Source organism: Lycorma delicatula, chromosome 2 (genome assembly GCF_047948215.1).
Source record: "Lycorma delicatula isolate Av1 chromosome 2, ASM4794821v1, whole genome shotgun sequence".
Classification (NCBI taxonomy): domain Eukaryota; kingdom Metazoa; phylum Arthropoda; class Insecta; order Hemiptera; family Fulgoridae; genus Lycorma; species Lycorma delicatula.
The window spans coordinates 7,260,382-7,275,666 of record NC_134456.1 but is presented as its reverse complement, the minus strand read 5'-3'; the positions used below and the strand labels follow the sequence as shown (position 1 = coordinate 7,275,666).

Here is a 15,285-nt window from a genome sequence, read left to right as displayed (position 1 = left end):
GGAAGCGTCCTTTTTCTCACAGAGAATTCAGGACAAATGAAAAGGTTATTGTAGGCATAAATATGTTGTTCCCATATATCAGTCGTTATACTGACATCGCAAGAAGATTGTATGTTGATATTGTAACAAGAAGTTGATGTCCAATAACATCTCGATCCCCCCCCCCCCCCCCCCGAGGGGAGAAGAACCCACCTCGTAGCGTGTCCGGTCGCTACACCATCCCCTACGTTCCTAGCCAGCAGTGGCTTTAACGGAGGACTTCTTCTCGCCCTCAAACTGATGCACACCACAGCTTACAGTTTAGGCCCCGCAGAGATGCCACCGATGCAGATGCCCCAAGGGACATCTACATCGGTAAAGTTCACCCCGAGATAGATTTACAAGTTTATGCCTTCAGAATGAAGACAACGGATGTCCAATAACAGTAAAGATCGATGATATTGAAATTTATAGCGTGCGAAAAAAACAATGTCTGGCTGGGATTAGAATCTTTTTATTTTTTTTTTGTTTAGCCTCCGGAACCACCGTAAGGCATTACTTCAGAGGATGAATGAAGATGATAGGTATGAATGTAAATGAAGTGTAGTATTGTACAGTCTCAGGTCGACCGTTCCTGAGATGTGTGGTTAAGTGAAACCCAACCGCCAAAGAACGCGATCTAGTATTCAAATTCGTATAAAAAGAAACAGCCTTTACTAGGATTGACACTTTGAACTCTCGACTTCGAAATCAGCTGATTTGCGATGACGAGTTTAACCACTAGACCAATCTACTGGGTTCGGGATAGACACATAGACAAAAAAACATATATATGTTTTTTGGTCTAGATGATCTATTTTGATCTTAAAACGTTTTTTTTTTGTCTTCAGTCATTTGACTGGTTTGATGCAGCTCTCCAAGATTCCCTATCTAGTGCCAGTCGTTTCATTTCAGTATACCCTCTACATCCTACATCCCCAACAATTTGTTTTACATATTCCAAACGTGGCCTGCCTACACAATCTTTCCCTTCTACCTGTCCTTCCAATATTAAAGCGACTATTCCAGGATGCCTTAGTATGTGGCCTATAAGTCAGTCTCTTCTTTTAACTATATTTTTCCAAACGCTTCTTTCTTCATCTATTTGCCGCAATACCTCTTCATTTGTCGCTTTATCCACCCGTGTGATTTTTAACATTCTCCTATAGCACCGCATTTCAAAAGCTTCTAATCTTTTCTTCTCAGATACTCCGATCGTCCACACTCCAAACATACACTTTCAAAAATCTTTTCCTGACATTTAAATTAATAAAACGTAAAGATATGCAAAACATCCAATATCTCACTTTTGTCATCATCACCATAATTTCCCCTTTCGCCGGGAAAGTAAAACTGTAAACTTAATTTAATAATATATTTTAATTATAAATAATATTTAAATAAACCGTCAAATAATAATTAGTTCCGATCTTCATTAACAACTTAATAAAGATATATTTATCTGATGATGTAACCGATTGCTATGAAAACACTAAGGTTACGCTTACATAAAAAAATTGAAATTAACTAAGTTTTATTTTAATTTAATAAAACAAAATTGTAAAAACATACAAACTTTCTAATTCAATAAATAATTTAATTTTTTTTATGTGCGCACGAGTTTCAGCCCCCAGACATAAAATTACTATAAATGATTGAAAAATTAAGAATTAAAATTTACATTAAAATGTAAAACGCCTATGCAGAACGCTAAGTGCGAAATAAAACCAAAATAATAACAATATTAAAAATCTAACATAAAACAATGAATGAATGTCATTTATTATCATATTAATTAATATTTGTCATATTAAGAATGTCAAAAGTCAAAAACAAGATAGTTTTAATCAACTATTTGAATTCAGATGTATGGCTTTAACAAATCGCGTAAGACACTATTACACAACATCGATACATTGTTACCTGAAATATTTCATACATTAGGTTTTTAAATTTCCAACGCAATGCAGCATAACAGACACAGTTCACAAGGATGTGGTTCACCGTTAGTTGGCAGTCCCAGCGAACACATACGGGTGAATCATTCTGAGTCATCAGATATCCATGAATGAGCCTAGTGTGCCGTATTCGCAAACGGAGAATAATAAATAACCTCCTCACGACGGTTATTCCTATCTGAAGAGCCTCGCGGTGACATAGTGATCTTAGCTGGACGAAGTTTACTGTTGATGGTAGCATTCAATTTACCTATGGTACTTCGATTTAGATCGTTCGAAACAACGCGATTAGTTAAAGTAGATTGCATTTAATAGGGCATACATTTTAAAATTGCATGAATTTATCAAGAAAATTATTTTTTTATATTTATTTTATTTTTTTGGAAGAAAAATGTCAATAATAAAATAAAATTGCACGAATTAAAATAAATGGAACAATAAACAAATAATAAAATAATATTATCCGTAATATTTTATTATAACAATAAAAAAATCTGATGTGGACACCACATGACTTTCTTGTACGCTTATTAAATTACATATAAACAATTTTTTGCTGCACTTCATTTAAACTTATTTCGTTTGAAAATTAGATTCGATCTTCCAGTTCTTTAATAAAGTGGACAGTTACACAATTGCATTGTGGTGGACACCACATGCATCACATTTTTTTGTGGTATCCGTAACAGCATTTTATATTAGTTTATATATTAATTTTGTTTCAGGTTGCCGAAGTAGTTGTGGTGTAAGTGAGAACGTGTCGGATCCACAACCATGAACACATCGGTTCGAATCTGACTTCATATACGTATATTTTTTTAACATTTATTTTTTTATTTAAATATACTGATTTATTAATAATTATTAAGGTCTGTAAAAGTGTTTGAATTAAAATGAAAAGTAAAATAAAATTTTGTGAACCTTTCATTTTAATACCTGCTGATTTTTATCATATTTTTTTAATCAGAGGTTAATAAATAAATATATTTAAATTAAAAACAAAGTTAAAAAAGAGGAGATTAAGTCAGATTGAACCGATGTGCCTTCCCCAGTAAGATCCAAATATTTCATTAAATAAAATTTTATTTTGTTATAACTCTGGAAGCAATGAAAATAAGTACCGCTTATGATAGATCGTTGAAAAGCTCTCAATGAGGGCTTATTACTGAAGTTAAAAAAAGTCCAAAATCCAAAGAATTTGGATTTTGCGCTTTTTTTAACTGCAGGCACATTTAGATGTTACAACAGTCCTAAATCCAAAATTTCAACACCGTTAATCGTTTTTGAGTTATGCGAGATACATACATAAGTACGTACAGACGTCACTCCGAAACTAGTCAAAATGGATTCAGGGATGGTCAAAATAGATATTTCCGTTGAAATCGGAAAACCGACATTTTTCGCGATTATAATGCTTTGTTTACTTCGTACAAGGAAGTAAAAACGAACTTTAAGCATCAAATTTATCGGCAAGGATAAAAACGACTAAAATAAAATTAAGTTTTCTTTATCTTCAGAGTAGTTTTAAGTAGAAAGAAAACTATTCAAAAAATCATAACGAACAAGATTTGAAACGGTAGCCGATTAATTAAACAAATTTTCCATTTCAAAAATTATGTTTACTCAAATAATTTAACTATTAGTTCTATTAAAAGTACACGTAAACAAATATTTAGAAGAGTTATAACAAGTGTAACTCGTAAGTGACACGTGCCTGTAGCGTAATTGCGTATAAGTATATATTTATTTACAATAAAACCAACCCAAACGAACTATTACGTCATTTTCAACTGTATATGCAATTTTTTACTCAAACCCTACATTTAAAAATAACATACTTACTAAATGGATATATATGTGTGATGAAACAACTATTTTACTTACCCGGTTAAAGCTCTATTACTCTTAAAGTTGCATATAAGCTATGCTGTAATCGATTATTATGTAAATGTAATGAATAAAAGTGGTTACTTTTATTTATAAATGAATACACACGAGTTATGAAAGATAAGAAATCATCACGTATTTTTACTTTTCTATCATCATAGGTCTAAAGCTATTTACAAGAAAACATGTAATTAACATTAAAACACGTATTTAATTTATACATTCGATTAGTACGATAATCAGTCAAAACAGTTGACAGCACAATTGTAGGACTTTACCGGGAATCTACAGTTGTAGGAGACTTCCCGGGAAAGTCCTACAACTGTGAGTTGTTTCTGACGCACGGCTTACACACACAACTTAATTTATAATATTTATTATTTTATTTAAATATATTATTTTTTCGTTTATTTAATTCAGCAATTCTAACTAAAGCGCACACGCATACGGTATTTAAGTCGCGCGGGTGAGGCGGTACTAACTAATGTAACTTCACAATTTGCATAAAACAAATTTCGCTTGTACAGTCAGCAAACTAGTGTAGCCGCGAGGCTTAACGCACCAAGTACCAATCCAATCGTGCGATCAAGTACGAGACCCAGCCAGACCGAGTTACTTTTTTACACGTTAAATATTATTCATTTATTTAATTCTACCGCTCACCTGTGACGTCACAACATAGCGGTAGTTTGGTGCATTTTTGGGGAGTGCGATTTTAAAAAAAAAATTTTTTTTGTAAATATTGTAATTTTTTAATAAAAAAATGTGCCTAAGAAATCTATGGCTTTAATTTTAGGCGAAATCTCGAGATACTAAGGGTGATCTTGCTCTATAGCAGTGATTCTTAACCGGGGGTGCCCGCACCCCTGGGGATGCGGGAGAAGCCTTTAACAATAGACATATATTATTTTTGCGATATTTGAAAAGTATGTAATTGAATTTTCGATAACATCAACCAATTGTTTTTTGTTTAAAAACGGTTAGGTAGATTTGGCTGCGTTCGCTCCCACTCCATTACTCCGTACCTGAGTCTATTATTGTTTCTGTATCATCGCCAGTTTGTTGAAAATCCTCTTGAGACGGACACGTGTACGCATTTAAATATCCGATTATTTACATTACTTACCTATTTAATACATTCGTATTGATCAGTGATTCAAGCCCAAATGGGATACATCGATAATACAAATGTAAGAATTTTTCTCACTAATTTAAAATAATACATTCGAGCCACAATTTATGCCACAAACATATGTTTCAATGAAACATATAACACAATTTATTCATCCGTGTTGTATAAAACCGTGTTATACGGGGTTTGTGTGTATTTTTATTATTTTGTATACGTTATTTCTAAATAATTTAATTGATTATAGTGAACCCTGCTATGTCAAAAAAACGCCAATGGAACGACAAGTATGTTGCTTATGGATTCACTTCGACAACAGAAAAAGATGGTACGCAACGACCTCAATGCATCTTATGTTCCAAGATATTTTCAAACAGCAATCTCAAACCATCAAAGTTATTAGAGCGTTTCAACAATCTCCATGGTGGTGAAGGTGCAGGTCATAGCATGAACAGCTTGAAGTCAAAAAAGGCTCGATTTGATACCGGTGGTACTATCTTAAAATTATGCCAGCCAGCAATTCAAAAGCCCCGGTTAGAAGCGGCATATTTGTGTGCAAAGAAAAAAAACCCACACGATCGCCGAGGAATTAATAAAACCTTGTGCATTAATAATAGCTGAAACTGTATTGGATCCTGAAGCGCATAAAAAAATTCAGCAGATTCCGTTATCGAACGATATAATTCGATCGCGAATTCAAGATCTCAGTAAAGTTATTTTACTACAAATAATAGAAGACATAAAAGCCAGTCCACTAAAAGTAAGCATACAACTGGATAAGTCAACCGATGTTGATAATTGCAGCCAGCTCTTGGTAATTGTGCGATGGGGCTGCGGAGACCTTTTTTCAGATTCAAAGAGGTGCGGCCCACTTAAAAGGTTAAGAAACACTGCTCTATAGCCTGAAAATTTAATGGCATCATTGCCCCATATATAGAAATAATCTGACCAATTTTGGTCAAAATCGGTCGAATAGTTCTGAATATGGTGATTTAGAGGCCAAAACCGAAGCACGTAAATACGAACATTAATATCCGGAAAATTTTCATCCGGTTTTTTTGGGTTCCACGTATGCCTAAACTAGACCGATTACAATACTTTCCCTTTCATAGCTATAACTCTGCTACAGTGTTATCTACACGGGAAAGTAAAAATGGGGTACGGTTTTTTTATTTCTCGTCGTTTCCTTAAAAAAAAAAAAAAGTAGTATATTCGTACTATCGCCATCAAGTAACGACGAGCTTGGAGTGACGACTATTTTTACCTAACGTAAGATACATCATGTTTATGCTACTAAGAGATGATTAATCATGGTGGTCAATGATTCAGAGAACAATAGTATAGCAGTGACGCGCGGGCTGATTATCCAAGCTCGCCGTTACTTGTACTTACGTATATATACGTGTGTTGGCATGTTTGAAGCTTAATTACTGTTGACTGGATATACCGATTTTTATGAAATTTTGCACAGAAACTCCTGTATATGCAGCAATTTGTAGGTAAAATGTTTGGGGCAATATCTCCAGGGGATGGAGTAGGTAATTTTTTGGGGTCAATTTTCTCAAAATTTTGTAAACATAACTAACTCATCTTTATATTAATCTCAGCAGATGCGTGCATGATTATATAACAATTTTTTAATTTTTCTCCAAAATTCCCCCTTGCCCAAAGATTGAAAAAAGCAATTGCTATTTTTTTATTTACTGATATTTTCAAATAATTTTTTTACGTTTTTTTCTTAATTAAGCAAGGATACAATTAATTTTATCTAATTCGTCTAATACGCCGAAACTAGTCAAAATGGATTCAGGGATGGTCAAAATGGATATTTCCGTTGAAATCTGAAAACCGAAATTTTTCGCGATTACAATGCTTCGTTTACTTCGTGCAAGGAGGTAAAAACGAACTTCAAGCATCAAATTTATCGGTAAGGGTAATGATACAAACGACTAAAGTTTTCTTTATCTTCAGAATAGTATTAGGTAGAAAGAAAACTATTTAAAAAATCATAATAACGAACAACAAGATTTCAAACGCTAGCCAATTAATTAAACAAATTTTCCATTTCAAAAATTATGTTTACTCAAATAATTTAACTATTAATTCTATTAACTATTAGTTCCTATAAGATTTACTCTTTAATTTTGTTCCTAAAATTACAGTCTGGCTTAATTTTACTAAAGGTACAGAAATCGGGGCGAAATCTTTCACCAGCTGACACTCGCTAACGAAAATTTTCCAAACTTATATTTAAATTATATGAACTTTTGTCTTTATTATCAGCAGTAAAACATGTCCTGAAAATCTGTTACAGTCTTTGTGAATCACTCGGTATAAACTAACTACCTTTTAATATCATCTTTATATCACTCATTCTGTGTTATTACCAAAATTATCTTCCTTTTTATCGCGTTTCAATTACATTTGAAAATTACATCTTTTTTCAAAAATTAAATTTCATTATTTTAATTAGCACGTTACAATTAGTATTTTTTTTTTAATGAGATGTGCGGGCATCGACTGCTGCGGTCATTTAGTCGAAATGGAAATTTGTAGCGTATTATAAATGCCATGTCTGACTGGAATTCGAACCCAGGACCTCCGAGTAAAAGGTGAGACGCTACCACTCGCGCCACGGAGGCCGGCAACAATCAGTATTATTATGACATATTTTTTTAATAAGCTTAACGAACGATATCAAATTTTTATTTCAAATCATAACTCTTCTAAAAAGTAAAATAAGCAATGTTATTACAGCTAAGAAAATAATAATCTAACTGTGAAAATAAAAAAAAATACAGGATTAAAGAATTAAAATTAACTAATCTAAAAGTAAAGTAAGATTTTTATCAGTGAAATTATCACATTAACAAAAAAATAAAATTAAAATATGGCTGTATAAACTGATTACCATACTATCTACAAATATAATCTACAAAAAAAATAATAAAATGTACATTTCTGTTACAATATTCATTACTTTATGAAATTCAGCCGATTGAGTTAAAAATAAAAATTATTTTACTACACTTAAAAAGAAAAGGTGCGGTCAACAATCTTATATAAGTCGAAATAAAAAGAAAAAGCCTATTAATAAAATACTATACTTTTTTATTGCTACTAAAAAGAAATATTTTTTATTAGATAATTAAACTGCTTTAACGTAGAATTTTTTGGGGGGGAGGGAGAGGATCATTAGTTAACTACAAAAGTTTGATGTTTTTCTCGGTTAATTTTTGTTCTTCTGTTCTAATCTTCTACCCCCCCATCTAATTATTAAATTTTATATTCTCAGTTATAGCTATTTTATACATTCTAATCCTTTGTCTATAATACAGCTTTCAGCTTTACCTACATACTGTACAGCTGTGCAATACACTATATAAGGAAAAAGGCGCTAACCGATTCTCCTTTTTTGGAGACATGGATCCCATGTCTCCAAAATATATACAACTTTAGCATTAAAAACGGAAAAATGTATGAATTTTTACTTTTTTTTTTTTTTTTTGATAGTTCCAGATCGGGTTAACCAATTTGAATGAAATTCAGCATACGAATGATTTCTGTATATTGATCATTAGTACAATGTAATTTTGGTTACAAGAAATTGTAATTGTAATTGTAATTGTAATTTTGGTTAGAAAAACAAACCAACATACTTGGCGTTTATAGACCTAGAAAAGGCTTTCGATAACGTAGACTGGAATAAAATGTTCAGCATTTTAAAAAAATTAGGGTTCAAATACAGAGATAGAAGAACAATTGCTAACATGTACAGGAACCAAACAGCAACAATAACAATTGAAGAACATAAGAAAGAAGCCCTAATAAGAAAGGGAGTCCGACAAGGATGTCCCCTATCTCCGTTACTTTTTAATCTTTACATGGAACTAGCGGTTAATGATGTTAAAGAACAATTTAGATTCGGAGTAACAGTACAAGGTGAAAAGATAAAGATGCTACGATTTGCTGATGATATAGTAATTCTAGCCGACAGTAAAAAGGATTTAGAAGAAACAATGAACGGCATAGATGAAGTCCTACGCAAGAACTATCGCGTGAAAATAAACAAGAACAAAACAAAAGTAATGAAATGAAGTAGAAATAACAAAGATGGACCGCTGAATGTGAAAATAGGAGGAGAAAAGTTTATGGAGGTAGAAGAATTTTGTTATTTGGGAAGTAAAATTACTAAAGATGGACGAAGCAGGAGCGATATAAAATGCCGAATAGCACAAGCTAAACGAGCCTTCAGTAAGAAATATAATTTGTTTACATCAAAAATTAATTTAAATGTCAGGAAAAGATTTTTGAAAGTGTATGTTTGGAGTGTCGCTTTATATGGAAGTGAAACTTGGACGATCGGAGTATCTGAGAAGAAAAGATTGGAAGCTTTTGAAATGCGGTGCTATAGGAGAAATTTAAAAATCAGATGGATGGATAAAGTGACAAATGAAGAGGTATTGCGGCAAATAGATGAAGAAAGTAGCATTTGGAAAAATATAGTTAAAAGAAGAGACAGACTTATAGGCCACATACTAAGGCATCCTGGAATAGTCGCTTTAATATTGGAAGGACAGGTAGAAGGGAAAAATTGTGTAGGCAGGCCACGTTTGGAGTATGTAAAACAAATTGTTGGGGATGTAGGAAGTAGAGGGTATACTGAAATGAAACGACTAGCACTAGATAGGGAATCTTGGAGAGCTGCATCAAACCACTCAAATGACTGAAGACAAAAAAAAAAAAATTGGTTACAATCGGTCATAGAACTGGGAGATACGGATCATAATGGACCCCGAATCTCAAAATTTCAGTTAAAGAATAGGTAAATTTTTTCAGATCATTTAATACCTCTTACGTAGCCAAAATACTTTCGGATGGAGTTTGGTGTTCTTTAAATAACCCTAAAACGGTGAGGAGGGAAAAATTTATTACTTTTCCGATGAATATAGCTACATTAAACGGGAAAGTACGGTAATCATGTCAAAAATGGGTTATCGAGTTTTCTTTTTGAATGAAAAGTACATAAAAGTTTATTTCATTAATAACTTCTGAGATTTTTTCATATTTTTTTTTTTATTGATTATTTATTGTAAAACATTATTTGCAGTTAGATTAATTGTCAGTCATTAATTAATCAATATATTTGAATAAAAGAAAAAAGGTTAAGAAAAAAGAGATGACGTTGGATTTGAACCGATGACCCTTCCCCTTGTAAGATCCAAATATTTAATTAATTAAAATTTTATTATACTGTAACTCTAAAACCAATAAAAGTACGAACCACTAATGATGTATTGTTGAAAAGCTCTCAGTGAGAGCTTATTAAGGCAGTTAAGAAAAAGTACAAAATTTTTGAAATTTTTTATATTTACTTTTTAGTAATATGTAAAACAAATTGTTAGGGATGTAGGATGCAGAGGGTATACTGAAATGAAACGACTAGCACTAGATAGGGAATCTTGGAGAGCTGCATCAAACCAGTCAAATGACTGAAGACAAAAAAAAACTTTTTAGTGAGATGTTTAAGTATTTATTTTTTTAGATTTTCAGTTTTCATAGAAAACATCTTTTAAATGTTTTTTTAAATTTTATTTTATACTTTTTAGTCGCAGTAAATGAAATTTTTATGAAACAACGCTAGTTTATTAGTAAAAGTTACTTAAATTTTACATATTATATAATTACAATTTTTCTAGTATAGTTTCATTTTTTATACTTAAATACCAACTAATTAAATACATTTCATTTTGTAATTAAACTAAATTATTTATCCTCATACGTAGAGTAATCAAATTATGTTTAACCCAGCGGGTTGGTCTAATGTATCATCACAGGTAGCAAGAAACAAGTCGCCGGTCTAGGAATTCATCCCGACCCTCCGCATCAACTGAGCTTACCAAAATTTGACGAGTAAGGTATAAATACGCGGGGCGACAGAAAATGTAATGCCAACTGGAACGTAACAGGAGAACAAAATGTCGCACTTAGCGACAGGTGCTGCCATGTTGTAGTTTCATTTCCCTACTACTAACATTCTAAAACTCGTTGACCTCACACTGCGGGGCTCTGGTGGTTAGGACATTGCGTTGAGGGCCACGCTGGAATGGGGACCCAACTGCCGCTGAGGGAAAGCCCAGTCTGACTTCAATGGACGAGCCGCAACACCCCGACTTCGCCGGAGACCACAATTCGGACACAACAGCTCTTCTCAGAGCTAACGCAAAAAACGGTCCTTTTCACGACCACCACAAGGTTATCAATTACGAGTCGTTGATGCCATTCGACGACAACAGCCCTCCTCGGGGCTACCATAAGGTTAGTAATTACAACGAGCTGTCGAAGCCAATCGACGACAAAACGGACCTTGTCAGGGATAACATAAGGTAAGGACAAATGGCAATTTCCCATTCGTTCTCTCACTGTCCGCCATTTTTTTTTTTGTATATAAAAATTTATATCTCAAGTTCGGATAGACGAATCACATTAATATCTGATAAGTGTCTTTGTAATAAGGTTTTAAAATTAGTAAAAAATCAGGACTTAAATATCTTCGCATATTATAAAATGGCGGCCGTGCTTGCTATCCAATCCATTATATCTCCATAAATACTAGTTTTATCAAAATTTATGTTATTTGCTAAAATATTAAACCTTTTATTTTGAACTAAATGACATTTTATTTTTTTAAATCGGTTAATAAATAGTCGAGTTATAGCAGAAAATTGATGTTGTAATTTTATGTATTATTGTTATTAAGTCTATTATTGTGAGAAAATTATTACTTAATTTGATACTAATTTACAATACTAGAATTAACAATATATAAAAAACCTTAACATTTAATCGAATATAAATTGGAGGACATGAAAACAGACACAAAATTACAATAATTTTCAGCGATAACTCTGTTACTTGTGAACAGATTTTAAACAATAAAATATAATTTTCTTGAAAATAAAATGCTTAATATTTCAAAAAATAACAAAAATTTTGATAAAAATAATATTTATAGAGATCTAACGGATTGGATAACAAGCATGGCCGCCATTTTATAATATGTGAAGATATTTAAGTCCTGATTTTTTGCTAATTTTACAACCTTGTTACCAAGACGCTTATCAAATATTAATGTGATTCGTCTATCCGAACTTGAGATATAAAGTTTTATACAAAAATAACAAAATGGCGGACAGGAGGAGAACGAATGAGAAATTGCCATTTGTCTTACGGAAATTTTTTGTTTAGTTTTACAAGTAGAATCCGAAAAAGTATAGTCAGTCCACCGTTTTAGAAACATCCAATAGTTATAAGAAATGTCTACGTCTACTTAATTTTAAACCATAGATCCCAAATCTAAAATACAGAAAAGGTTTTTGAAAGTTTTCCTTTTTTTATTTTAGCCTTTATCAAAGCGGTGTTAGATTTAAAAAAAAAACCTTACTCAAGCAATTTTGTTAAGCTTAACCTGTTTATGAATATTTTTACAAGAATTTTTCATCAAATTTATTCCACCCTCTAAAATATATATATATATGTATATAATTTTTGTCCCTAATTTTTTTTTAATTTCTACCATCAGTAGCAAAAAAATCATTTAATACTTTGCCAGTTTCCTTTTTTATCGTTTAAATAACATTCTTGTATACATTTTCACGATTTCATTACATTACTAGGATCATTATAATTACGTATTTGGGTAATTCTAATCAGGTGTGGAAGATAATAAGCCAAATTTACTTACTCTTTTCATCAGTTATCATTTTGCTTCATATTTACAGACTGAATTACCCGATTTTTAAGAAATTTTCTACAATGACTTTCGAATACGCGTATATATAAAAAAATAACATTTAATTTTTGTTACAATTGGTCAAAGAGATAAGGAGATAGGTCTCATACCTAAGAAAATCTATGCAGTTCTTTACAGGATTTTAAACAACTTTAAAAAATAACTTTTTTTGAGATACCGGATCATCAGTAAATAACTAGATAATTTCAATGCTATTCTCTATTTTTTTACTTTCCCGACTAGCGCTAAAGGTGAGCTATAGCTTTAGAAGAGAAAGTATTGTAATCGGTCCAGTTTGTGCATATGCGGTTTTCACCGGATCTTGATGTTTTAACACCTAAGAACCCAAAAAACCGGATGGAAATTTTCCGATGTTCGTAGGTAGGTGTGTGTGTGTGTTCACTGGCGCACTCCATAAATCTCCAGAACTACCGGACCGATTTTGTCCAAATTTGACCAGATTACTTCTATATATGTAAAATTGATGCCATTAAAATTTTTGCAAAATCGCACTCTCACCCCAAAAAAGTCTCTAAATAAATCAGTCAGTATACTGCGTCAATAGTACTTCCTCTCACCACAAGGAGCGCTAGTGTATCACTAACGTACAGCTGTTGTAGTCGACTCCTATGTTGTGACGTCACAGATGAGCCGTAGAATTAAATAAATGAATAATATTTTATCAGTAAAAAAATACTTAAAGTGGCCTATAGTACCGCCACACCCGCGCGAATGAAATACGGTATGCGCGAGTGCTTTAGTTACGATCACTGAATTAAATAAACAAAAAATATTATATTAAAATAAAATTATAATATTAGAAATTAAGTTTTGTGTGTAAGCCGTGCATCAGAAAAAAGCCGCGTGGACGGGAATGTCCTACAACTGTGTTGTCAATTTTTTCTGTTTTTTATGCTAATCATTTAATCATAAACCAATTATTAAACCCTACGTTCGTAGATACCTATTCTATACAATGTAATCTTTGTCTACAGTTTTTATCCTTTAATACCAGAGTAACTAAATCTGATTGTTTTCTTTCACGCACACAAATTTAAATAGTAATTTCATAAGATCTTGCCACAAATTAACCTGGGGAAATGGTGTAAGTTGTTGTAAAGTATAAATAATGCCATATCTGATCAAGATTCGATCACGATACCTTCTAAATAGTAGGTGAAGAATATACATTCCAACACGTTAAGAATGAAGAATAAAGAACAGAAATAGCGATACAAACAAAAGTGTACAAGTATAAGTTTTGTAACCATAGTTGATTGATGGGCAGTAGTTTATTTTCCTTCCCCCTGGGTATGCGTTTGTGTTAGTAAGCGGGTTTACTGGAAGTATGTAGGATGAGAGGAGAGAATGGACCGTTCGTTATGCAGTATAAGAAAATGTCTAGTCTTCAATCAATTGTGTTTTGTCCAATTCTGGTGCTACAATAGTGTAGTTCCTTCATCAACGTCTAAATAATCCCTTTTCTAATCTTCGCGAAAACTACGCTGATTTACGAACACGAATTAAAAATAAATAAAATTGCTGTAGCTTTTCATTAAATAACGTATTTATACTTATCGAATTAACATACTCTTTTCATCGCAATAGAAAAATATTGAAGTTTGTGCGTGGGATATGGAAATCAATTTTGTAACGTAAGAAAAAATATTATGCTCGACTGAGATTCGAACCCACGTCCTCCGACTGAAAGGCCGAAACGCTACCACACCACCACGGAGATCGGGGTTCTACTTAAAATTAAAAAAAAAAGAAAACAAAGAACATCTCGACTTCTACATCCTCTATTTTTCTATGTGTGCGTTTGTAGCCGTAAAAATGTTGTTTTTTGGCAATTTTTCAAAAATATATAACCAAACGTTTCTTATTTAAACTACTTGTTAATAATAGAAAAAATTGTAAACTTAGGAAAAATAAAACTTTAACTAAACATACAATAATTTATTAACAACGGTTAATAATAAAATTGAAACATTTCAAACTTACCAGATGTTTTCTTTCGGTAGCACAGATATTCTTCCGAGAAAAACAGTTACCTAAAAAGAAAAAAAAAATCTAGATAAAATCAACAAATATTCTTTTGTAAAAATTATTTTAATTCTTTGGCAATATTATTTTAATTATTATTCTAAAATTCCATTCTTTTATTTTGAAAAAAATAAATGTCAGAAAATTAAAACGTTTTTTAATGATACTTTTTTTGGTAATTTTCTACTATTGTTCCATCAACCTCAATCTTCTATTAAAGTATGTTATCTTACCATAAGTATGTCATGGTAATATGGTTACCATCATAAAAATATGTAAATGAAACATCGCAAAGTATACAATTAGTAAAAAAAACTTACATCAGAAGCGTCAGGTTCATCATCAGAAACCGCATTACCATTGCAATGCCAGTCTATGTCAAGCATTGGTTTTTGAACGATGTTGCGTAATCGTATGTTATTGTTAAAATGCGGTTAAGTGTTGAATAACGTGTA

General features: G+C 32.1%; 1 protein-coding gene across 1 annotated transcript in view; it reads right to left on the bottom strand.

The window, feature by feature from the left end:
- SP1173 (major facilitator superfamily domain-containing protein SP1173) overlaps positions 1 to 15,285 on the bottom strand; it is a 281,971-nt gene that overhangs the window by 209,728 nt on the left and 56,958 nt on the right. The window contains exon 2 of the mRNA XM_075358237.1: positions 14,789 to 14,838. The gene's annotated coding sequence lies outside the window, so the exon portion shown is untranslated. The remainder of the gene's footprint in view (positions 1 to 14,788; positions 14,839 to 15,285) is intronic.